This window comes from Euprymna scolopes, chromosome 13 (assembly GCF_053919585.1).
Source record: "Euprymna scolopes isolate OS-2025 chromosome 13, ASM5391958v1, whole genome shotgun sequence".
NCBI classification, from domain to species: domain Eukaryota; kingdom Metazoa; phylum Mollusca; class Cephalopoda; order Sepiida; family Sepiolidae; genus Euprymna; species Euprymna scolopes.
Genome location: NC_136494.1, coordinates 89,897,795 through 89,924,248, shown reverse-complemented (window position 1 = coordinate 89,924,248; position 26,454 = coordinate 89,897,795). Strand labels below are relative to the sequence as shown.

Sequence of the window (26,454 nt, the reverse complement as noted above, 5' to 3'; positions counted from 1 at the left end):
GACACTCTTCTGGAGGTTGAAAGTTCAATCTTCAATGTGGGCGATTCTAAGAATATAATTACGAATTACTTAAGACTTCTACCTGTTCACGGCTGATGGAACGAAACCATATTACTCCCGTGGATTAAATTAAAGGGTTCTCTTCGAAAGTGCATGCAGATTCTTAAGTTTGATAGAAAGTTTCCGAGCTTAACAATATATACTTGAAGGCTGTCGGGGGTTACATCGGCTAAAACGTTGTGAAAACAAGTGAAGCATTATGGTACCCACAAAGTGCACAGTTAACGAGGCATTAAAAAAGTATTTGCCCCCCCCCAACCATTTAGCCCTAAGGGTCCTCAAGGGCCTTCAAATCCTAGTGAAAATGAACAAACGGAGCAGTTTTAGACCGTAACATATTTGAATTCGAGTTCAACACCATGCAAAACTGCTAAATAGACATACACAGAAAACTTTGGACAAATATGGTCAAATAGTCCCAAAAATGGAGTGTTTTTATTAGCCCTTAAAGAGCCCCTGGGGCACACCCAATAGTTATCGCGAAGTATAGACAAACAAAATTGAATAGAAATCAGTTAGTTACAACTTTTCAGAAAGTTTTATAAAAATTCCAAGGCATCAATTTTTTTTTTAATAAGCACAAAAGTGTCAACTTTAGCCATTTTAACCTGAAAGGCACCCCTAGGCGGGGCAACTGGATTTTTCTCGGAAAATCTGTCCTGCTACATTTTTACTCATATCATGTTTAATTTTTGTGCAAAATTTCAAAAAATTCCAAGTCGTAGTTATTGGGAAAAGTGCAGACAGACGAATGGATGAACAGATGGACAAATGAACGGACAAGGGTGAATTTACAGGCCCACCCTCCTTTTGTTGGGGAACCAAATAACACTCAAGATAAAAACACTATATCGAAAAATCCAAATAATATATGTTAATTTTCATTTGAATTTCTTCAGCTTAATATTACAATGAAGAGTTGTTTTGTTTTGATGTTTTTTTTTTATCTGTCAGACCAGTTGCTTGGCAAATTATTATGCAGCACTAACAACATGTGATTGGCTTCGTTTATGCACTCTTCATATCATAAATATATGTCATTTACATGCAGACATCTGAAAGTTAAGTGAACGTAATAGATGTGATGTGACTTGAACTAAGCTGCCTGATTCAATAATCCACGTCATTATCAATTATGGCATTCATGCCGCTCCACTTGAGTGTGTATCCCGAATGCAGAAGCTAATATTAATATTAAAAACAACACACACCTACGATCATAACTCGTCAACAAACTGAGGTCAAAACTCCTCTTTTATCAAAAGCCGTTCGCTTTTTTATTCACAAGCAGGTTTTGTTGGTTCGTAACTAATGAGAAATGATAAAAATTAACATAGTTCGATATGTTCTAAAATAACTCAATTTCAATTCAATTTTTCAAAGAACGAATCATACTTCCGTGTAAAGTTCTTTCTTTCACAAGAGAGTCACCACTTATCAAGGCCCGAAGGCCACTCGAGGATAAGGGTTAATGAATGTAAGGTCGTATTAATTGTTTATGGTGTAAGTTGGGTAGAATTTAATTATTCAAAGGGACGGTTCAACAAGAATTTGTTTACATTAGACTTGAAGGCTGCTATACTGTAGTCGGCAGAGAAACAAGCCAATGGAACAGTTGTTCCACGGGCGGGCAGTTCTAGGAATGGTTGGCATTCATACCCTTGTTCTAGTAGTTTGTAGTTACTTTGTTAAAGTTGGAAGTTTTCAATTTAAATGTGATAACCACCAAATTCGTTTGGAAAAATAAACGTTACTTGTTTATTGGAATAAACCAGGATTTTTCACTTAAAGATTATAATAAAAGACACATCAGAGTTCTCTCTGAGCCACTCGACTCCGGATTAATATAAACACAGCTGGAGTTAATAAATATTTTTTTCTCCCTGATAGAAGCGATGTTTAAATTTAAATTGAAAGCATAAGTTTATGAAGCCAATAAAATGCAGGTTTTTTTTAATTAAATAAACAAACATTTATTTGTTTAAAAATTAAAAAATTTTCGGTGACAATAGCGGCTTCATCAGGATAAAGTTTCTCTCTCTTTTTTTCGTGGCATGGTGTCGCTAGCAGAGTGAGATCCGTGTAGTGTTCTTCAACGGTGATATTTTAAATGTCCAAATCAGAGAATGCACGGTCGCATGTAAATTAAATCTTATTTTTAGTTTTTACCCAAATGGAAGCACTTCATCCACTCATGATAAGGATCCACAATGATAGATGAAATGTATATGCCGAAAAACTAGCAGAGAGGTTAATGCTCATATCCAAATCAAGTCTAAGCTATTTAACATCAATGTTCAAGGTAAGCCGACATTTTGGGTCAGATAACCACAACTTCAAAAAGCTTGGAGTTTCTGGTTATAGTAAATATTGTCTGATTTTTTTTTTTTTACTTCCGGTTTCTGTTCAGTAGACGGGACGACGGAGACAAGCAAGATATGATCCCTTATGATTAATGATTATTTCGTTTTTTTTGTTTTTGTTAAAGTGAAAACTTTTTCTTTCCCCATGTTAAGAATGGCTGTCTTGTTCACTTGACAATGTTTGATTTTCAGCAGAAACCGGAAGTAAAAAAAGGGCAGACAATCTTGACTATAACAGAGGTTCCTCGTTAAAAATGGGTAGTTAGGGCATCTAAGATAACAGAAAGAAACAGGCCAATCAATAATATCATTTGCAATTTGCTTAAAGAGAATAAAAATCATATTGAGAAATGCATAACATTGCACATCAAGCGTAGGCGCATGAGAGAACTGGCATTGGAATGTGTCACTTTTATGGAGAGAAGGGAACAAGATGAAATAAAAAGAGATATTTTTAAGTTCGTTTTTCTTTTCATTGCATAGGGTAACTGTTTATTGGGAAGTGAAAAGTGTTGTTTTTATTTTTAATAATTTTTCGACTGCATCAGGCAGAAAGATTTTCAAATCAATATAATCAATATTCAGATAAAATTATTGATTTCAGAAATTTACTTAAAGAAAGAAAGCCTATCTGAATCTTATACTTTTGAGCTGTTGATTGATTCTCGTTGTTCTTGGTTCTTTAATATCAAGTGAAAGCTGCATCGCCTAACTCGCATCCTAGTCACTGGGAGATGTTAACAACGCAAATAGTAAACAACGCAAATTTGAGCCTAGTGCCTTTCACAGAAACGTTTTTATTTAGGAACGTTAACAACCTTCACGTGATCCTTGCCTGAATGATACTCAACAACAACAATACTAGCTACTTGTTGTTCATTTCCACATCCGGTACCTCTACATAGAAAATTGACTTCTTTTTCTTTTTTTGTTAATTATCAAGACTAATAACCTCTCGAGGATAAGAATTATAAGGCAGATTTTCAAGTGAATGATAAAGAAATACAACCATGGCGAAAATTATGGAGTACTTACAAAAAAAACTGAGATAATAATTTAAACTTACATATTTAAAAATAAAGAATCGTACAATAAACAACTGAGAGCAAGTGTAAAATATTTAACAGTGGAGTGTAATATTTTTTTTTTTTGCTTTAAAGTCTTTCTCGAGCATTTTAGTTGATTTTCATACTAAATTCATTCCAATATTCAAAATGACTTGTTGTCATACTAAAGGTTGTTTCTTAGTTTCAGGTCATATTTGATTCCTATTAGTGCTATACAGGTATATTTAATTGAAAATATCTCCAAAGAAGCAGCTTTTAGAGATTAAATGGGCACATGTTATTGCTTTATCTGATGAAGGATATTCTCAGCTTGGAATTGCCAGGAAGATGGAATGTTCCAGGAAGGGTGTTCAAATAATAATTGAATGGTACAAGGAAACAGTCTTTCAAAAATATAAAAGGACAACACCGTAAAAAGTTTACGACTGCCAAGGAAGACAGATATTTGAAAAGAGCATCCCTTACAGAGAGAAAGAAAGTTCTTCAGAGCTTGCTGCTGAATTTAAGGAGGATGAAAAAAACAAACAAAAAAAAACATATCAGCTTGAAGAGTGAGAAGAAGTTTATTAGAATTGGTATTAAAAGAATGCAAAGCAAAGAAAAAGCCATATATGTCTCAGACCAACAAGAGAAAATGACTAGAATTTGCAAAAAAAAAAATGCATGAAAATTGAACACTTGATGAGTGAGCCAAAATTGTTTGGTTTGACGAGAGAAACTTTGAAGTAAGTTAACGGCTTCTATTTCCTAAACGTTGGAAGGAACATTTGAAAATTTTATGTGAATACACGTCCATAACATTTATTTAAAAACTGTAACAAATTCTTTTTTTTTAATCAGATTTTTGGTGCCCCTGGATCGATTTATGGTCGCTCTAGGGAAGGAGAGGCATTTCATCCTGATTGTGTGATTTTAATTGTCAGATTTAGGGGAGGACGTGTAAGTTGTATGGCTTCTTCAGGCACTAGAATGTTGCACATACGGAATTAACTCCTCAATTTATATGTACATGTTGAACCAGATTTACCAAACCTCTCTGACTAAAACATTTAATAACATTCAAAGTGATGTAATCTTCCTACTAGCCAATACACATGCCATATGTCAAACGTTTCAAGAGATTGGCTTGGGAAAAAAAGGGATTACAGTAATGAAATGGCCCCCTCGATCTCCAGATCTAAATCCCATTGAAATTTTGTGGACCAATTTAGGAAAAAGAGTGAGAATGCACAAATGCTCATAAAAAAAGAGAATTAGAGGCCAAATTTCATGAAGAGTGCCAGAAAATAGATTCTACCACTTGCACCAAATTGGTCAATAATATGCACAAATGGATAAAAACTGTTATAAAGGCAACAGGAGGACATGGCAAGTATTAATTGTTGTTAAAATAGATTTTTTTAATGTTTACTCTACTATTCTTAACATTTAAATAGTTTGTATCATGATTTCGTTTTTCATTGGTGCTCCATAATTTTGGCCAAGGCTTTATATAAAGAAATGATATGAGAATGTCATGATAGATGTATAAAGTGACTGTTAAACAGAGGCTTAGATTTAATGACCTCAGAGGAAGACTAAATCTGGATAATAGCGGAAGGTATGTGCAAAAATAGGAGATTTTGATGGTATGGCCACACCGAAAGAATATTTGTGAGTTCTTAAGTTAGTAGATGGAGAATAATTGAAGTTGAAGACAGTTGGGCCCTTAGAGGTTCACTAAGGAAAACACGGACATGGAGATAAATTAAAAAAGTTCAAATATATTGAAACAAAAAAAAAAACATATACAAAAAGCAATTATCGTAATAAGTAATGCCAACATGGCGGACTACGAAAGTACACTGACTATACCAAGAGTCTTATCTCTCTGTCTATTTCTGCAGTTTGGAAGAGTTCGTTTTTTGTGCATGGGTGAGGCCTCACAACATAGACACAACATAGTTCTCTCTGTCAAAGTTATGTCGCTATAGATTTCCTTTAATTTTTGAAAATGTTTTATATACTATTTTAGATTTTAGTGTGTGTGGGGATCATTTTCTGATATAAATCTAACGCTATATTATCACCCATTTCTTAGCCATCCTCAATTTCTGAAAACTTACTGTAGAAACAAGTTTAATCATATTTTCCTTTACTTTGTCCTTTAATTGTAAATTTATTTTAGAACAGAAATATCTTTGTAAGGTGTAGGGTCGTTTTTAATCGAACAATTTTATTACACAGTTGCTCTGTTTTGTAATTTTTAAGGTACTTGTACAGAACAGTGCACAAATGATATAATTAATACTTATTCTTGACTCCATAATTTCTGAAAAGTAATGAATTCATTGAAACAATCTTTTCACTACATGTTTTCTTTGCTGTGATTTGGAAAAAACTCATCCTCTAAATGTATATTTTTGACTTTGGGCACACTCAAGCACTGCAAGAAACGATGCCTACATGATCTATTAATATACTAGTTTACCCATACAACAGAAACTGGCTAACAGTTGCAGTTCGTTTACGCATTCTACCAAACTCGTATACCCTCTACACGCAATGCATTAACGTTTTAATGATAAAAAATGTAGAAAGAAATAGTAAAGGCCTGACAATAAGCGAATACAAATATTTAAAAACTGCTTTAAAAATTGAAAATAAAAATCACGTGCACACTATTCTGCAGAAGACTGAAATACAAAAACAAAAAAATAATAATTATAATATCATTAAATTATTTGAAACTTTTAACTAACCTCCTATTCTTCTCTCTAATCAAAATATCATTAAATATTTTCGTATTTAAATTAAATAACAAATTATTATCTTTTCTAAATTAGTTAATTTAATGTCAATATTTTTACTTTCTGATTGTAATATATCTATAGCGTACTCCCGCTTTATTTTAATTTCAGTTAAATAACCACATAATTCCTTTCTCTAATTATAATATTAAATCATTTCAAAATTTTAACTAAACTCTCAGTCTTTTCTCAAATTAAAATATCATTAAATATTTTTGTATTCAAATCAAACTAGCCTGGATGTCTGGTGTTGCCGAGGTGTTTGGGGGTGTGTTGAGCAAAAAAAAAACAAAGCAAAAAAAAAACAAAAACAAAGCAAAAAAAAAAAAAAAACAGTGGTAGTAGGCAGGCAGGCAAGCTTGAACCCGTACTGCAAAGGAGGAAAAGAATGTAAAAAAAGTGACATCTTTGCCATTGCGTCAGTTGCCAAACCAAAAGTGACGAAGGTTTAAATTAAGGATAGTCAATCGAGAAGAGAGGATGACTTTCGTAAATATCTGCGAAAAAACGACCCCTTCCTGTAGAAAAGTGCCCTGATGAGGGCGAAAGAATGAATGTTTTGGCCAATTTTTCAATATTTTCGTCCGAAGGGTCGAGCTTCAAAACGATATCAATCTCGTAAAAATCCGTCGCCTCTGTTCAAAGTTTTAGGCATACATACATACATACATACATACATACATACATACATACAGACAGGTGGGATTTATATTATAGAAGATAACCAATCATTGTTCTTTCTAGTAAATTAGTTCTCCTGATGTCTTCTATTTCTTTTTGTAACTGATTTTTTTTACATTTTAGTTTAATCATTTCCTCTTTACGCCTTCTTGGCCTTTTGGTCAAGATCAAAGTGTAGTATCTGTTCTTCAGATGCTGCACTTCCATTTCTTGTTCTCTTTCGGCGGAGGAGAAATCCTTCACGACTGAGACAATTTTTATTTTTGTACCTTTTCTCCACGTTAAAAAAACGACCCTGGTGTCTAACTCTGTCCCGTGGGGAGGCATAGTAAATAGGTACAATTCATCTCTTACATTCAAATTTCCCTGTATAGCTATCGGAGCCAGAGTCTGAGTACAATAATCTATATAATGTCTTACTGCAGTTTTATATATATATTTACCAAACAGTTCTCTCCCTTGAAATAATGTTTCTAACCATGAACCTAATCATTCAATTTGCTATTAAAAACGAAAACAAAATATGTTTTTTTCTCATCTCCAATAAACCATTAAAAAAAGTTGATAAATTGCTTATTTTTCTGTATTAGATTTATTTATGATTAATTAAAACTGTTTAAAATGCATAGTTTCAACTCTGTTGAACAAATCTGGGATTTGGCACAAGATTCAATATAACTGTTTGTTTTTTGGTTTTCTTTTCAAGTGGAGGGTGCGAGCTGTATGCAATTAAAATGTGCAACCCGTATTTTTTCCCCATATTTCAAATTATTGGCAAACATTTCAGCACGCTTAACAAGCTTTCTAACTCTTTCATTTTTTTTTTTTTGTTTGTTTTCGTTTCATATAATTTCTAGCTGCACATTCTTGTTAAACGTAAATCAAAATTGATAGTCTTAAGATAAGACCATTCAATCTGTGCGCTTACCGCTAAAAATGGTATTTCAATCTTAAACATAACGGACAAACAGACAGTCTCTTATAGGGACGCGTGAAAACATCTAATAAAATATAATGTGCGTATAGACTTTTTTATTAGCTAGCCTTGTTACAGTACACGCATGTAGGTAAACTTTAAGTAAACTGTAGAATTGTAACTCATCCCAGTAAAATAGCAAATGCTTAACTAATGGCCGTCATTGTATTTATGTGGCTGTGCTCGTTTGTTACAACATAATATATAAGTATTTATTTATGGAAATCATCTTAGTATATTATTCTACTTAAACCGAGTTAATCAGCGTTTGTTTTTCTAAAGCGTTTATCCCATATGATACAGCATAATCTACAAGCATTTATCTGTAGAAATCATTTATAGAAAATATTTATAGGAATTTATAGAAATTATTATATAAATTTACAAAAATTATTTATAGAAATTTATAGAAATTAGACCGTTTTTAGGTATAGAAAGCCATTGTCTATTAAACTTAAACTGAGTTAATCAGTGCTGGTTTCTTTGAGGCGTTTATCCCATATATATACATTCTACAAAATATATGTGAAAATATTCCTCAGTTTTATGACTGAGTTATGTTTGAAAAAAATCTATTTTTAACTAGCGACTTCCTGTTTCATGTCTGCAGAAAATTTTAGTGATAGACTTTTTGTCAGCCAGTTTTGTAATCCTCTTATTCACTATTTGGCTCTTCAAGAGGTTACTTTTTAGTTAGCCTGTTCCATGTCGAAGGGAATTGAACACTGATGATGAAGTTTTTTTTTCAGGTGTGGTTTGGATTGAAATGATTCTACCTTCTTCTCTCTTTTTTATCATTTGCTCCTTATATCAAGTGGTTGCGTTGCTTTGTCTGAAATGACTTGCATGATAAAATAAAAGTAAAAATTGTATTTAGCAATGAAAAGTGCTATTTCAAACTTGAGTGTGACAGATCAACAAAAATGCTATTACAAATTTAAGTGTGACAGTCCACAAAAATGTTATTTCAAACTTAAATGTGACAGATCAACAAAAATGTTATATCAAACTTAAGCGTGGCAGATCCATAAAAATGTTATTTCAAACTTAAGTGTGACAGGTCAGCAAAAATGCAATTTCAAACTTACTCGTCACAGATCAACAAAATTGTTATTTCAAACCTAAGTGTGACAGATCAACCAAATTGCTATTTCAAACTTTAGCGTGACAGATCAACAAAATTGCAATTTCAAACCTAAGTGTGACAGATCAACCAAATTGCTATTTCAAACTTAAGCGTGACAGATCAACAAAATTGCAATTTCAAACCTAAGTGTAACAGATCAACCAAATTGCTATTTCAAACCTAAGCGTGACAGATCAACAAAATTGCTATTTCAAACTTTAGGTCGACAAAGCAACAAAAATGTTATTTCAAACTTAAGTGTAACAGATCAACAAAAATGCTATTTCAAACTTAAGTGTAACAGATCAACAGGCACTCATTTATAGAGATGCGTGTAATCATCTAATAAAACCCATAAAAACACATTTTGAAAAAAAAAAGTGATTTCAAACGTGAGTGTACAGATGGATGACCAATAAACTAATAGACAGAGCCTCTTATAAAAATGTGTGGATGTATTACTTTCACCTCCTCTTCATAGATTCGATTCACTTTGTACATTTAGAGATGAAAATGTTATTTTAAACTAAAGCGTTACTGATTGACTGGCTGACCGACCGACCAACAGATAGAGCCTTATAAAAAATGCATGGACATGTCGAAAAAAATATATTGAATTTACACAACGGAATCTCTTATGAAAATGGTCAGGGAATTCTTTACGTTTTTAATGGAATAACTTCTCTTTTCTAATGCATATTCAGCTCGAAGGTGACCTTTTACAATCTTCTAACATTCCAGTTGTTGTGTGCAGTTTCAATAATGATTTTAAAATTAATACAAAACATTTTTTGAAGTCGTGATTTCCCAGAGAAAATCGTGCAACTCAAGAAAATAAGGATGAGGAATTTGATTTGAATAGAAATGCGCATCAAATTTATTTTCGTTTAGTCTACAATTCTACATTCATCATGTTTTATAGTTAAATCAATTTCATTTCTGTGCTTTGAATATTTTAACCTTTTTCTCTTTTTCTAAAATGATTCATTATTTTTTTTTCGGTTTGGTTGGAAAGAAACGTTGTAGACACCGACTTTATAAATCATCTTTGACCGCCACAAATTTAAATAAAAATCAAGCTACAACTTTAAGATTTAACGTCATGCATCTTTAAGATGAAGCATATTCTAAATACATGAACTTGGAAAATGTAAATGAAACTAAAATCTCAACTGAAAACCAACGTCTTTAATGAAAGTCAGTTGTTAAAACTAGTCATATTCATAGAAAGAAAAAAAATATCTTTTGCTCGTGTATTTGATAAAAGCATATTTGAAAATGTACAGCAGTTATATTCTTTTTTCCTGGAATTCTTTTGGATGACCAATTTCTGTATCTAGTTATTTGTAGACTGTTATCCTCATCTCCATAATTATTGTTGTTTCATCACGTTTCGGCCAACTCATCCTCTGGCCTTCTTTCAACTCATCCTTTGGCTTTCTTCAGGTGATTATTCATGACAGAATAGGAATGCTGAGTCTCCTAACTGTATCCCTAGTAAGTATTGCCTTCCATAGTTGTTTTTGACTCCCCACGTTTGTGGCTAATTAAACCATTGGCTTACTTTAGGTAGGATCGAAACTGCTATCTTTAGAAAATGCTCAACTAGAACTGTAGAAACTCAAAGCTTCTATCCCCTGTGCCATGAACCTCTAAAGACACCTGACGAATGCCAGGGGATAAGTTGGCCGAAACGTAGTGAAACAACAACAGCTATGAAGAAGAGGATAACAGTTCGCAAATAAATAAATGTACAGCAGTTGTAATGCAAAAAAGAAAACTGATATGAAAGAGTTTAAATCAAACTTCATTTCTGAAGAGTTAGATTTTCCTATGCTAAACCCTAAATATGATTGATTATGGATTGCTGAATTATTTCTGGCTCGTTCGAAGATGATTGAGCATATGAGAGATTAACGAAAATCTATTTCAAACTTAGGCATATATACCAATGAAAATGCTAATTCCAAATTAAGCATAGCAGACCAATGTAAATGTTATTTCAAACTTAAGGATAACATACCAATGAAAATACTATTTCAAAATTTAACAACAGACTAACGGAAATACTATTTCAATCTTTAATATGACAGACCAATAAAAATGTTATATCAAACCCAACCAATATAAACTAACTAAATTGTTATTTTAAATTTAAGAATGATACTCCAACGAAAATGCTATATCAGACTATAGCATGACAGGCCAGTGAAAATGTTATATAAGGTGGAACAATAAAATTGTTGCTCAAGAAAAGACAACACGATTCCATTTCCGTTTGATTAAAACCGATTTTCTTTTTTTGTTGCAAACCATCTACTACTTGGCCAGTTGTGTACAAATCCCAAGAGGGATAGGAGCCTTCTAGCAATACTCAACGAGCGAGATTGGAGACGTGCCTCTGAATAACTCATGTGCTCTACCGATCCAAGTCATGACAACAGGACTATTGCCTTCACCCTGAAAATGCATCACTGGAATGCCAGAAATAACAGGGACGTGCCCAGGGTGATGAAAACAAAGTGTCCGGCTATTGTTATGGTCTTTGGTGTGGTTTCAAGATCTTTGAAATCGGATTGAAAATCAACACCAAAATATACCTAGATGTGGTGAAGTTTGTGATGATTCCCTGGTGCAATCAGATGGCTGCTGCTAGATTTTGGGTGTGGTCGCAGGACTCGGCACGGGCCCATAAGTCCAAAGAGACCCAGGCTTTGCTTCAGAAGGGGTGCTACGACTTTGTACTATTCTCTCACTAGCCCTTCTCTCCTCCCCCGACCTGAACCCGAATCGTTTGGTCATACGTTAAGAAAATCACTAGCATGATCTCTCACAACACCAAAGCCAGCCTGATCGTCGCCATCTGCCAAGTATTTGCCGAGCTCCGATTGGCATTTATGGAAAAGGCATGCTCCCATTTCCGGACCTGTATCAAGGCGGTGATTGATGCTGAAGATTGCTACATTGAATAGATGTCAGCTCTACTACATAATCAAGTAAACTGAATTGATTTTTCAATAAAAGTTTTAAAATAAAGCTGTAGTGTTGTTTTCTTTAGGACGATATTTTTATCGTTCCACCCGGTATCAACCTTAACAATAAAAAGATCAATGAAAATGCTATTACAAATTGAAGAATGACATACCAACGGAGATTCCATTTTAGAATTAAGTATAGCAGACTAATTAAAATGCTATTTCAAACTTAAGCATGACAGCTCAATGAAAATGTTATATCAAACATAATAAAGTCTAACAAAGATGCTATTTCAAGTTCGAGCCGGATATGCCAACAAAAGTGCTATTTTAAAATTAAACATCAGAAACCAATGAAAATTTTATTTTAAAATTAAATATTACAGATCAACGAAAGTGATATTTCAGACTGAAGCGTGACAAACAGCAATGATTAACATTTTAAGCTTAAGCATTCTAAACATATTAAGAATTTTATAAACATGTTTGGACACATCTAAAGAAAGATGTATTAATTCGATCTAAGAGCAAAAATACTAATTTAGATTGAAGAAATTTGTTTAAAATATACAGTGAACTGAACTTATTATTCTACAGTTTTTAAGATTGGTACAATCTGGGTTAAAAACTAGAGAATAACGGTTTGAGCTGATCAGAGATGATCATTTTGTAGATTGGGATAAGAAGAAAGCGTTAAAGGGTCAATGGTTCTCGATCGATATAGAAATGGTTCCGTTGCTTGGGTAGGTATAGAAGAAAGACCAGTTCGTCAGGGAAGAGTAAATAAGAAACCGAAAAGTGTGGAATGCTAAAAAAGTATCCAAATTGATTAAAGCTTAGAGCAAATATAGAAACCGAATGAAAACAGTCAGATATGAAAAATAGTCATGGTGGCAGGAATAAAAGACAGAAGAAAAATGAGTAAGAAATCATTGAGAAGCGGGGGGGGGGAGGGTATTGGATGGAAAAATGTTGATAGAATAAAAGACGAAGAAGATTATAAAAAGAAACTAGCCGACCTGTGCACAGTCGTTGCTAAAGAAAATTGAAGGACCCAAGAAATACATGCTCCCACCCCTGAACTTCATATAAGTATTCTTACTAGATTAAAAAATAAACTGTTACTAGACTACCCGTGACCCCTTGGGTCAGTATGTTATATGAACTATGGAATTCATGTATGAGCGTGGCACTTGTGACGTAAAGAGTTTTTACATAACAGAAACATTTCTATGAAAGTATATTAAAATGAAAAAAGAATATAGATAGATTTCTATGAGTCGTTCTGTTTATTATGATTGATTATTTTTTTTTTAAATTTACAGTTACTGAATTATAAGTGGTTGGCCATACTTATAGGTAAATGTGCACTGAACAGATACACTAATACTTATTATAGTTAAATTTAAATTTTGATATATCTGCTTTTTTTTCATTTTTTTTTTTTACATCGTTCATTTCGGTATTACGTTTAAGTTATTTTAAACCCCACTCTTTCCATGTTAAATAATAATTTCGAAATAATAACGTTAATATTTCAGCGTCCCAACTGTTCTTTTGTTTTTTGTTTATTTTAAACCCCACTCTTCCCATGTTAAATAATGATTTCGAAATAATAACGCTAATATTTCAGCGTCCCAATTGTTCCTTTTTTTTTTTCGCGTTTAAATTATCTAAATAAACAATTGTTACTGTCTGCTTTTTTTTTTCTACATCGTTCATTTCTGTATTACGTTTAAGTTAGTTTAAACCTCACTCTTCCCATGTTAAGTAATAATTTGAAATAATAACGTTAATATTTCAGTGTGCAGGTCATGCGCGCATGCGCAACCGGATGTCGTAAACCGGAAAGTGGGTTACATACATCGTTACAAGGTCATTTGAGTTTTATAATTATATAGATTATTGAATGTAGTGCTTTGTACGTAATATATTTATCAATAATAATGAAAATGGAAACATAATAATCATTCACAACTATTAAATAACATTTTCCCAACAACATACTTGCATTGAAGCAATATAAGTTTTGGATCGGGATAACTAATTGTGTCTATAAACGTGTATATAAGCTCATGATTTGAATAATAATTGATATATAAATTTTATTTAAATTAAAGTGGAAAATATAAAAATTAAATATACTCATGAACACTGGAAGGAGGCTACTATTATACATGAATTAATGTATTATGTAAATAAATTTATTTATTTCCAGTATTCATGGGAAATAAAGTTTTTAGGCCTAAAACTAAACTACTTTCTACTGTGAAGCCATACTAACCGACGAGAACTGAAATTTGTTATTGTGAATGCAAGGTAGAGTAACTGCTACTAAAATAAGTGTCTATTTTTCTTCCATTAAATAAATTTAATAGTGAATAATAATGCATAATGGTATATTAGCTTAAAACAAAGAATTATATGAGATGGTTTGTTATGCATATTCAAAGAATATTATAGATAAGATTGTAGACATTTGTTTATTAGTTTTAATCTGAAAACATAAATTTGAAAATCTATTTTTGTATTAACCGCTTCATTGCTGATAGGCGTTTGGTTAATGCGAACTCAACTGGCAGATGTTGTAATACGAAACATTGAACATAATTAGATTTCTAACAGATTTCTTTTATGGTGATCTGGACAGGATTTATTACTCCTGCACTGAAAGTAAAGTAAACATCCTACCGGATGAAATGTAAAAATCAATAAATTCAAACAAATCAAATTACAGTGTCTAGAGTTAGAAGGCTTTAAAGTCCGAAAATCTGATAAAAATAGATAGTGTAAATAATACAGCCAGTAAAACTCCCCCTCCCCCTCAAATTAGCTTCCATTTTCAGTAGAAACACCTCAAACATGGCTTTAATCTTTAAAAAACCAATGAAACCACTATTAAAACAAATAAGTTTATAGCTAATTTATGGAACCTGTATTTTTTCTAAATCGTAGTACATGGTAGTAATCACTTATTATGGTCTGAAAGCCATTCGAGAATAAGGTTAATGAGTGCAAGGTGATCAGTGTGACAACTGCTATATGATCGGTAGTGTTGGAAATTAGGTGGAAATCAATTATTTAAGATGACGGCTCAACAAGAAATTGCTTACATTGGACTTGAAAACGACCATTTTTTTTCATCACTTATCAAAGCCCTAAGGCCACTCGAGGATAAGTGTTAATGAGTGTATGGTGGTTACTGGGGCAACAGTGTAGTTATCGTTAATGGTGGAAATCTGATAAAATTTGATTATTTATAAGGATTCTAAAATAGTCACCCATTTAAATAGCAATCTCACTTAATGTTGCTTAACTTCGATGATCTGATGGGAACTAATGTTTTGAAAAGTCTGTAGCATAAAGAAACTTTCTAGTATCTGTTTGTAAGTTATCTATCCACAGAAATTTATCTGTTTAACGCAAAACAAGAGAAATAGTTTTTATTCCTGATCACATGAGCTTGTCCATAAAATGGTTGTAAATAAAAAAAAACACAAAAGACCAAAGCAAAAAAAAAATATGTATCATTGACAAAGTATCAGAGTTGATTATATTTGTAGAATCAACGACACTTCCCTCGAGGCATCAAAAAATTGATTAAATACTGTTATTCAATATGATATTAAGTAGGAGGGGGGTCATCAAATTATACAATTTTGATTGGCTTGGTATTTGCTTTCTCATGTGTCTTCCATATATTATTTATACTTTGGGAGCTGAAATGCACATCCCAAGATGGGTTCATGATATTGATGTTCCCCTTAGTTGGGCACTTTAATAATCAGAGTTAGGAACTTAGAATAAACCAAAGCAATCAAAATATTCTCTGCAATGGTAAATCTAAATAAAGCTTAGTAGTTGACTATAGTCAAGGGCCATCTGGAGGGTCACTTTTTATTAGCTGATGCACTGAGGTATAGGGGAGGTTACTCTAGTTGCCCTTCATCTTCTTATAATGCAGAATGTTTTGCAAAGTGAGCATCAAATATCATTTTTAAGTATTTGGCATGACTCAACAAAGAATTGAACTTCAGTCTCCCGGCCCATTCCTCTTTTACATTTACAAGTATCAGTGAAATTCACTCATACAAGATGATAAGCATATTCTAGTTTTCTTCAGGTATCAGGTCTGTATTTGCAGACATCGATGACAATGGCTCTTCAGTCCCCTCTGCATTTGGTCTTTCTTATGAGATCTATAGTCATGCTTCCAGTGACCCTGATGAGACTGTCAGTGAACTTTGTCTTCCTCTATTCTTTATTCCAGCAATTTTTTTTTAATCCACATTAAATAGCCAAAGAATTTTCACTGTCTGGAATGGACGGTATTTATTTATTTATTTTTTTGACAATTTTCACTTCAAACAAGGCACAGTGCCACTTTGAAGTAGGGGCTACTATCGGGGACATAAGTTGCAGGGATACTACGTAGGGAGTTGAGCAGCGAGATGTCTGTGCACATTACTATTGAACTTCTGCATGTCCATACAGTTGGGAAAACAGGAGCTCGGAAGAGAGTTCCAAAGTCTAGCAGTTCTGGGGAAGAAACTATTGGAGTAGAAGGCTTTCTTACATTGAGGGATCTCTACTGTGTAGAGGTGGGACTTTGCTGCTTGTCGAGTTTGTCGGGGAGTATTTTCAGTGATCTGCTGTACTCTGCCTTACGCATCACTTCCTCTTTTGTCTTCCTTTCTGTCCGTAGAATTCTCCTTAAAAACCTTATCTCTGCTGCTTCAAAATGAGTCGCATCCGCCTTTGTTACTGTTCAACGTTCATAACCATAAAGGACCATATGTGCTTCTTCAAAACTGAACACAAAAAATCAGAATCTTGAAAACGTACATATTTTAACATCCAATTAAAAAAATTACATACTGAAAACACTAAAACTTATTGTTACATAAAAATTAGTCTCAGATGAAATCCGTTCAGAACATGAATTTGAAGACAATCAAGTTGCAATCACCTGGGAAGCAGTCTCGTGGTTATGTATTCCACAGGCCAGAAGTCATGGATTTTTCCCTCGGCACCAAAGTCAGCAAAGTCTAGGTCATATTTTGAATGACCTTTTCCTTGTTCATTGTGGTATGTTGCGCTCCCTCTAGAGTGTTGGCACTTCAATCCCACTTTTTGACCAATGTGTCACATCATCTCGTATTTACAGAGAAATAATTAACTTTCGCCATAGCACAAAAGCCAACAAAATCCAGAACATATTGGAAATGGCCTTTTCCTTGTTGACTTAGGTACGTTGCTGGACCTCTGCAGTTCTATGAGGTCCACCCTCCTAGGCTTTGTCTTCTCTCTTTGAGAAAGGATTAGTTTATTGTTAATCACCTAAGGCGCCCCTACAGAGGAATGCCAACAGTGCTGTTCCTTTGGTATGCTGGGTTCTTTAATCCCACTTTATGACCCTTGTGTCACTTTATCTCGCATTGGGAGAAAAATAAATAACTTTTTCCATGGAGATTCCCCCTGGTACTAAGTAGTTGATGGGAGAAACAAGGAGTCACTTTCCGCTGTGGTAACCAGACTAGATTTTCGTGTAAACCTCTTACAAGGAGAAACCAAAGACTGAAGCTTTAGTTTCTCATTTTGTGCCTTATCACAACCAGCTGTGTGATGATTATTAATAGAAGGTGGGATCCATTACGTGTGCATGTGAGGGGGACAAGGAAAGAATTAATAGATTATCATGGGAGAGAAAGAAATGAAGGGATGTTATTGTGATTATTTTTATATGAACAAAACAAAAAAGGTTTCTGATTAGTTGAACAGATAATAATTTAATTTACATCAAATGTTAAAGAGCGTCGTTTTTCTTTTTTTTTACTGTTAATGAAAGTCCTTAAAAAACTAGAAGGCAAAGAGGACAATTTATGATTAAAAGCATATATGAAGATCAAAGAAGTGATATGTGTGTGTGTGTGTGTGTGTGTGTGTGTGTGTGTGTACATATATTAGATCTGTGAACGAGAACATGTTCTTTGATAAGGGTTCTTATGTAAGAAAGCTCAATGCAATACAGAGCATAAAGTTATAAAGGCAAAATCCAAATCAACATTTTTTGAAGGACTTTTCCAACCGATACTTCTAATACAATAAGCATCTGAACTTTTCAGTATACGGGTAAAAAGTAATTAATATCACCAAATGAACCCGTACGGATAAAACGAATTATAATACAAATACATTTAAGTATTGATTTTAGTTTTTTTTCTTTTTTCTTTTTTAATTTTTAAATCTCTCTCTTTCCCTCTATTGGCTTAAAGTAGTTGCTAGTCTAACCGCGCTGAAGAGCTGCGATACAGCGAAACAGCTGTGGAAGACTCTCTCTCTCTCTATATATATATATATATATATATATTATATATATATATATATATATATATATATATAAATCTTCAGAAATGCTTGATAGCAAATAATTCCACAATTTCGGTTAAGTTTATTTTCACTTCTATATACTTTAATCCCCTTTTGTAATTGCGAATTTATCAGCGATAAGTCGGTTTATGCAAATATAAAGTCTGTGATGTGTTAGACTCCTCGGAAGAAAAACTGCATTTTTTGGCTTATACATTACTCAAAGTATTTTCAGACTATATAAACAAACCAATTAACCTTATATAAATATGCTTATATATATGTGAGTATATATATGTATATGTAAACTAATTAACCTTATATAAATGTTTTTACATATATATTTGTTTTTATATATAGAAACCAATTAACCTTATATAAATATGCGTATATATATATATATATATATATATATATATATATATATATATATATACATATATATATATAAAATCATTTACTATAATAATTATTAAATATATATAAATATATATATATTTCTGTGGAAATATTTTTTATTCACTTACATTTCTTTTTATATATACCAATCCTTATTTAAGAAGCTCAATGCAATTACAGAGCATATAAGGAATAAATTTCAAAAGTCTTTATTCCAAATCACATGATGTTGACCATCTTAAAATTTATTCCTTTAATTCGGTCGACACTTATCATTCTTGATAGTATCTGTTTCATAGGACAAAATCATTCACTTAATTATTATATCAATCAATAAATCTATAGTCCCTCTTACTCATCAGAAGAAATAGTAACAATCAATCCACAAAAAGGAAATAAAATGCGTTTGGAAATGATTAAAAATTCTGAAAATTGAAAGAAAAGCTGCAAATATCTCATTTTTATTAAGTACAATACTTAATTTTTTTTTTAATGGAGAGTAGACAATGCATTGTGGATGCGTTATCGGCAGCTCCCGTTACTCTCGCTTCTCTTTATTTGTCCCTCGGTCCTCATTTTTAATGAGTGATTTTTCTGACAAAGGGAGAAAAAAAAGCTATTTTCTAGGTTGGCAGTATTTTGCATGAACAGCCGCCAGGGATGTCGGAAATTTTCTGTTTCTATGTCTATCCTTGTAGCCATGTTACTAGTAAGGGTGCTGGAGGTAAACGTTTTATTTGGGCTGATGTTATCCGGCTGATAGTCAGGGACCCAAATCTTGGATTAACCACTAAGGAGGCTGTCTTATCAGTAGGTGCAAAGTACTGGGGCTGCTGTATTGCCATTTGGTGAATGGATTCTGAACTATACAGTAGCTTCTGGTGGGGCCTCTCGATGCCATATTAGTGAGTAATTGTTACGACTTTACCTTTTCATGTGCTACAAAAAAGAAAAAATATTTCTTCATTTCTATTTCTCTCTTACTTTCCCTCTCTGCCCTGCTTCAGGCATGTCTGTCGACCTAGTCTACAAATCCCAAAACACCATCATGAAATGTCTCAATAAAAAACACACAATTAAACTCGGATCTCCAACTTCTAACGTAGACCCCCACTACCAGGTCTCCTCGTCTAACATAAGGGGTATACGTTCTAACCTTCCAGAGGTTGAAACCCAATTACAGGAGACTAAACCAGACATATTATTTCTAAGTGAAACTGGCATTGGACAGATGATGAGTTCGTAATTAAAGGATACTCTAATTTAACTTCCAAATCTGACCCACAAGATTGCCATGGGGATGGAATATGTGCCTATATAAAAGATGGCTTTCCATGTGGTAGGATCATCTCCAAAGAAGATCCTAACTTACCCTATATGTGCTTCCAGGTTGCACTAGCTCAAACTACTGCATTTATATTTGCTCTCTATCGCCCCCATAACAGCAGAGTTACTATCTTTAGAAGCATATTTGAGAAAATTGATCAAGTCCTATCTGCTTATCCTTCAGCTAATATTCATGTCTGTGGAGATTTCAATGTTCACAATATGGAATGGTTAACTCACTCAAACAAGACCGGTGATGAGGGGAGATTCTGTCATGATTTCTCCATTGCTTATGACCTGACTCAGATTATTCACGAACCCACCTGTGTTCCCGATACTGACGGCCAGTATGCAAGTCTCCTAGACCTCTTTCTCACAACTTGCCCTGAACTGTGTTCAGCTTGTTCTGTCTCCACTTGAATCTTCCAACCACTCAGTTGTATCAGTTAAGATAAAAATGAAATGTAATAAGTCCCCAGATGTACCTCTCCATCGTACAGTATATCGATACTCTATCGCTGACTGGGATAGACTCTGCACATTTATATCAGATCTACCTCTGCGTTCCATGTTTAAAAAGGATGTGTCCTCTATAGTATCAGACCTGACAGAATGGTAAATTGTAGGTATAGACCGTTTCATACCCTCTAAAAAATTCCAGCAAAAACCTAACAGCCAGCTGTGGTTCTCTCCGGAATGTGCTGCTGCCATTGTGCATAGAAATCACTTTTTCTATTGCTTCCAATGTAATAGATTTACTGAAACTAAAGCCACTTTCAGAACTGCCATCAACCACTGTAAAATAGTAATAAAGAATGCAAGAGAGTTGTATGCTCAGTCGGTCAAGTCCAAAGTAGCTGAGCAGTGGCTTGGTTCCCACCAGTTTTGGCAAATAGCAAACAGAATCCTAAACAGAAGCGTGTGCTCTATCCCAACTCTCATAAATGGACCTGGGGTAATCTCGCCAGCATCAGACAAAGCCAAACTCATTGCCAAGAACTTTGCAGCTAATTCTAACCTTTGCAACCAGGGCTGTCAACCTCCAATATTTCCTCATGTATCAGAAAACATGCTATGTGATATACATATATCTGTACGTGATGTTGCCAAGCTAATCAAAAACCTTGATTCCAGTAAAGCAACCGGCCCTGATGGTATTCCAATTATAGTACTCAAAAGACTTCAACCAGAACTCGCGCCCATCCTTGCAAAACTGTTTAAATGTTGTCTTCCTGTCACCCTGGAACATTTAATCAGAATATGGTTTCCGTTCTGATAGATCTACAGCAGGTGTGCTTATAGTTATATTTCATAGGATTAGCGAATCTCTTGTCGGAGGCTACCTTTCTAGGGCAATTGCTCTTGACATATCAAAGGCCTTTGATAGAGTATGACATAAAGGTTTACTTCACAAGATCTCCAGCTACGGTATAGCTGGAAATGTCTTCTCAATTATCAAATCATTTCTCTCTGATAGGTTCATAAGAGTAGTGGTTGATGGCAGAAATCAGAAGCTCTTAGTATTAATACTGGAGTCCCTCAGGAGTCCATCCTGGGCCCAACTCTCTTCTTGATCTATATTAATGATCTTCCAAATCACATTCTTACATCATTCGTAGACATCTATGCTAATGACACTACTATCTATGGTAGCACATCTAAGACCATAAACGACCAAGTTCTCTCCGATTCTCTCTCCTCTGATCTTGAGCAAGTGGTACAATGGGGAAAGAGGTGGCTTGTTACTTTTAATGCGTCTAAAACCTAGTTTTTTATATTTACATCATCAACGCTCTGATCCTCATCTGGCATCAATTGAAAATGGCTCTCGTCTTGGGGAGGCCTCATGTTTTGACAAGCTTCTGGGCTTGACCTTTACTCCTGATCTTAAATGGAACACATACATTAAATCTGTTGCCAAGGCCGCTGGAAAAATGGTGAGATCCTTCTATCGATCCAGTAGATATCTCACTGCTGATGCAATTCTCTATCTATATAAGAGCCAGGTACGTCCAAGGATGGAGTACTGTTGCCACATCTGAGCAGGAGCTGCTAGAAAGGACTTATCCTGCCTGGATAGAGTTCAAAATAGACTTCGTAGCCTTGTGGGGGATGTCTTTTTCTCTTCCCTGCAACCTCTTTCTCACAGAAGAGATGTTGCAGGTTTGTCTCTGCTTTATCGTTATTTTCATGGCAGCTGCTCGGCTGAGCTCCAATCTATGGTCCCCCCTCGCCAAACTTTCACAAGAAACACCCGTCTAGCAGAAAATACTATCACTAATTTCCTCACTCTTTATCTGTGCCTAAACCTAAACGTAGATTCCATGAGCAAAGCCCCTTTCTTAGAACTGCACGCCTATGGAATTGTCTTCCGTTTTTCTGCTTTCCAGCTGACTACAATATGGTTGTCTTCAAGTCTAACATAAACAAGTTTTTGATGAGCCGCTCCATATAAGTTAACAAATTTACCGAATCTCCATTACTAATGATTACTATATTGTCCAATTTCTACTGTACACTCTTTAACCATTATCCTCGATTGGCCTCTTGGCCTTGATAAGTGGTGATGCCTATGTAAAAAAATAGAAAAAAGTTGGCTTACATTACACCATTTTAAATCATGTCATTGCTATTTCTTCTGATGAGTTAAGGGCAAAATAGATTAACTGATTGATATAATAATTAAGTGAATGATTTTGTGCGAAACAGATACTGTTAAGAATTGTAAGTATCAATTGAATTAAAATAATAAATTGTAAAATGGTAAACATAATGAAATTTGGAATATAGACTTTTGTCACTTATCCAGTATATATATATATATATATATATATATATATATATATATATATATATACAGAGACAAAATGATTGAAGCTAAAATGCATGAAGTAACAAGTTATAATCGTGCTTGGAAATAGATAAACACACACATATATATATATATATATATATATATATATATATAAGAGCAAGTAGTTAATAAAACATGTTAAAAACACTTCGAAAAAGAGTTAAAAACATATTTAATTTGAAAAGGAAACACTTACTAAGTGGACAGTCTTTAATCTGTGGAGTTTCGAAGAAATACTTTCCTTCTCATCAGAGGGTAGGATTTAGCAAAATGCGAGATCGGATTTTGCTTTATATATATATATATATATATATATATATATATATATATATAAAAAGCAAAATCCGATCTATATATATATTTATATATACACGTCAGCTCGTATCCAACTGAAATAACACTAAGGATCAGTGTTCAGATATCGCCATTTGATCCGTTAATTTGAAACATTTTTGTCGTTGAATCAGCATAAGTTGGAAAGATATGAAGATTTACAAGAAGAATGCATCAGAAATGGAAAACCATTGCATTTCCTATCGAAGTCGGATGCCAGGATTTTATTGCTCACTCAACCTCCACATTCTTGAATAATTTTTGTCTTTCTCCCTCTGACAAGACCAAGTGCATAAAGAACATACAAGTCAACGGTCTATTTGCATCAGCGTGGATATATCTCACAGAATGACGACAATCCAATAAAATCTGGCAGAATTGTGAAATACAGCTGGGGCGCTCTGGGCTAGTGGTAATGATGCTTCGGTCCTGAAAACATGCTTGAACCCAAAGTCATCATCTAATGAAGGCTTTGTTGGAAGTAATGCTGTTGTACAAGCAATAGTTATTGTGTGTGTGTGTGTGTGTGTGTGTGTGTGTGTGTGTGTGTGTGTGTGTGTGTGTGTGTGGACTAAAGGCTCTGAATAAACAGTGATGATCTAGTAGCTCAACTTAGGCCAATGTTTGGTCCATCCTCTGCTTCTGTTGTCTCAGTTAAATCAAAGGGTAGGTCAGCGCTGATCAAGAATACTCAAGGTATTATGAAACGGTGGCATGAACATTTCACAGATCTATTCTTCAATCCTTCAGAAGCAGATGAATCGGTTATTGATGGCAAAAAGATCTAATCATGGAATTGGAAGATTTGCCTGCAAGAGAAGAAACAGATTTTTCTATTGGTTTGATCAACGCCAGCAAAACACCTGGTCTCGATGGTATACCAATAGAACTCTTGAAGAAAGGAGGAGAGAAGATAAAATCAGCTGTATTCAGTCTGATTAAGCTTAGATGCATATATAACTTAGATAGATGATATTTTGGTGTCCTGATTTAAGGGCAAGAGTAGCAAGTCAGAGTGTGATATCTACCGTGGCATTATTCTCCTTGAAGCAGTCGAAAGGTGTTAGCCAGACTTCTCCTTAACAGACTACTGCCTCACATATGTCCGTCAATTTTACTGGAAACGCAGTATGGATTTCATTCAGGAAGAGATACTACCGATATGATCCTCTCGGCAAGACAACTACAGAGAAATATTTGGAACAAAACTCTCCTGGGTATCAAGTCTTTACAGACCTAACCAAAGCCTTTGACACTTTCAACAGGGAGGCCCTGTGGAGAGTACTTAGCAAAATTGGTTGTCCACTCACATTCATCCACATGTTGAAAGAAATACATTGTAATATGAAAGCATGTGTTAACACTCTTCTCAATATATTTTGTGGTTTTACTTGCCCATGCTTTTCAGGACTGTGACACTGGAGTTGGCTTGAGGTTCAGAATCACTGGCAGAGTGCTCAATCTGAGGGGATTTAATATCCGATCTAAAATCTTCCAAATACTTGTATGTGAGTTGTTGTATGCTGACGATGCTAACCTCGTCGCTCACACTGAAGAGGACGTACAGCTGCTTATCAACAGATTTTCAGCAACATGCTCTTTCTTTGGTCTCACTATAAGCTTGAAGAAGATCCAAGTGATGTTTACTCTACCAATGAGCATTCTGTACCATGAACCTAACATTTATATTGATGGTACCAGATAAGGTATCGTTGACATATTTGTTTACCTTAGTTGCACCTTGTCGAGGGATGGTTTGCTGGGATCTGAGATACATGCTCGCATCCAGAAGGCTTCTGTTCCTTTTGGTAAGTTAGAAAAGCGGTTATAACGTGAAAAATGTCTTACTTTTCCAATCAAAGTAGCAAGTCTGATAAACATTGGATAAGAACTTGGGTCAGAAACCTGGACTATTTATCAACACCAACTAAAATGCCTTGAAAGATTCCATCAGGACTGCTTAAGGAGGATCCTTAACATAAAATGGCAATCAATGACAAAAGACACTACTATACTTCAGAGAGTGGGTTGTTCAAGTATTGGAAGCATGCTAACTAACAGATGCATTGGGCTGGGCATGTTGTCCGTATGGACGACTGCAGATTACCAAAGCAGCTGTTTTATGGTGAGCTGGTGATTAGCAAGCGCTCACAGCACAAACAAAGATGAGAATCAAGGACTTTTTAAAAGACAATCTTAAGAAGTTTTGCATAAATGTTCAGAGATGGAAAGAGATAGCAGAGAATAGGAGTGAATGGTGAGGAGTTGTCTCAGAGGGTTGCAAGGTATTGGAGACAAAGAACTTCGAACAGACAGAGCTTAAAAGAAATCTACGTAAAGGGTCTGTGAAGGATTTGGAAACTTGCATACTCTTGCCTCCGCGACCTGATAAGTCAACCTGCGTGGTGTGTGGCAGGAAGTGCAAGTCGATTGCAGCTCTGAGGAGGAATATGGTTGTACATAGAGAAACCACACCACAGAGTTGTCCATTTAACTCAGGCAGACACTTGACTTTATATATTATCTTTGCTTCAGGCAATGTAAGTCGGCGGCTGCTGGTTTGAAGAGCCACCTTCGAGAGAGAGGGGGGGTTGGGGTGGGGTTTTTGTTGAGCAGGACAGCAATCATCTGCAAAGATGAAGCAATCATCATATATATATATATATATATATATATATAGTAGCAGGCCGCCTGGCATTGCCCGATCATAAAATATGCATAAATATTATATTTTAATTAATGCAAAATACTTAGTTATTATAAACAGAAATATTAAAAGGTATTAAACGTAATTTTAAATTCCTTTAAAAAGAAATGGAGTAGAAAAAACGGAAACAAACTGAGACATGTGCATGCGAGTATTATGCTTTTTTTTTTTAAACAATTCACTTCTTGTAAAAAATAACACAAAAAAATACTTGAGCTGAGATCGAAACTAAGACGTGAAGACAGTGAGTCAAGGACGATAACTATTAAACCACTTGAGACGATCATTACAACATGTTTTCAAATCGTTTTATTTTTAAAATAAAGAATCTCTCAGGTTTCACGGCCGTATTCGTGAAACATTTGAAAACATAAAAAATCCGATCACACCGCCATGTGCGAATTTTTCAATTTTGACCCCATAGCGGCC

General features: G+C 34.3%; 1 protein-coding gene and 1 pseudogene across 8 annotated transcripts in view; one reads left to right on the top strand and one right to left on the bottom strand.

Moving 5' to 3' along the window:
* Positions 1-26,454, bottom strand: part of LOC145292083 (dorsal-ventral patterning tolloid-like protein 1) — a 2,157,643-nt gene that overhangs the window by 1,918,988 nt on the left and 212,201 nt on the right. The gene's annotated exons all lie outside the window — the stretch shown is intronic.
* LOC145292499 (U2 spliceosomal RNA) lies at positions 7,102-7,326 on the top strand (annotated as a pseudogene).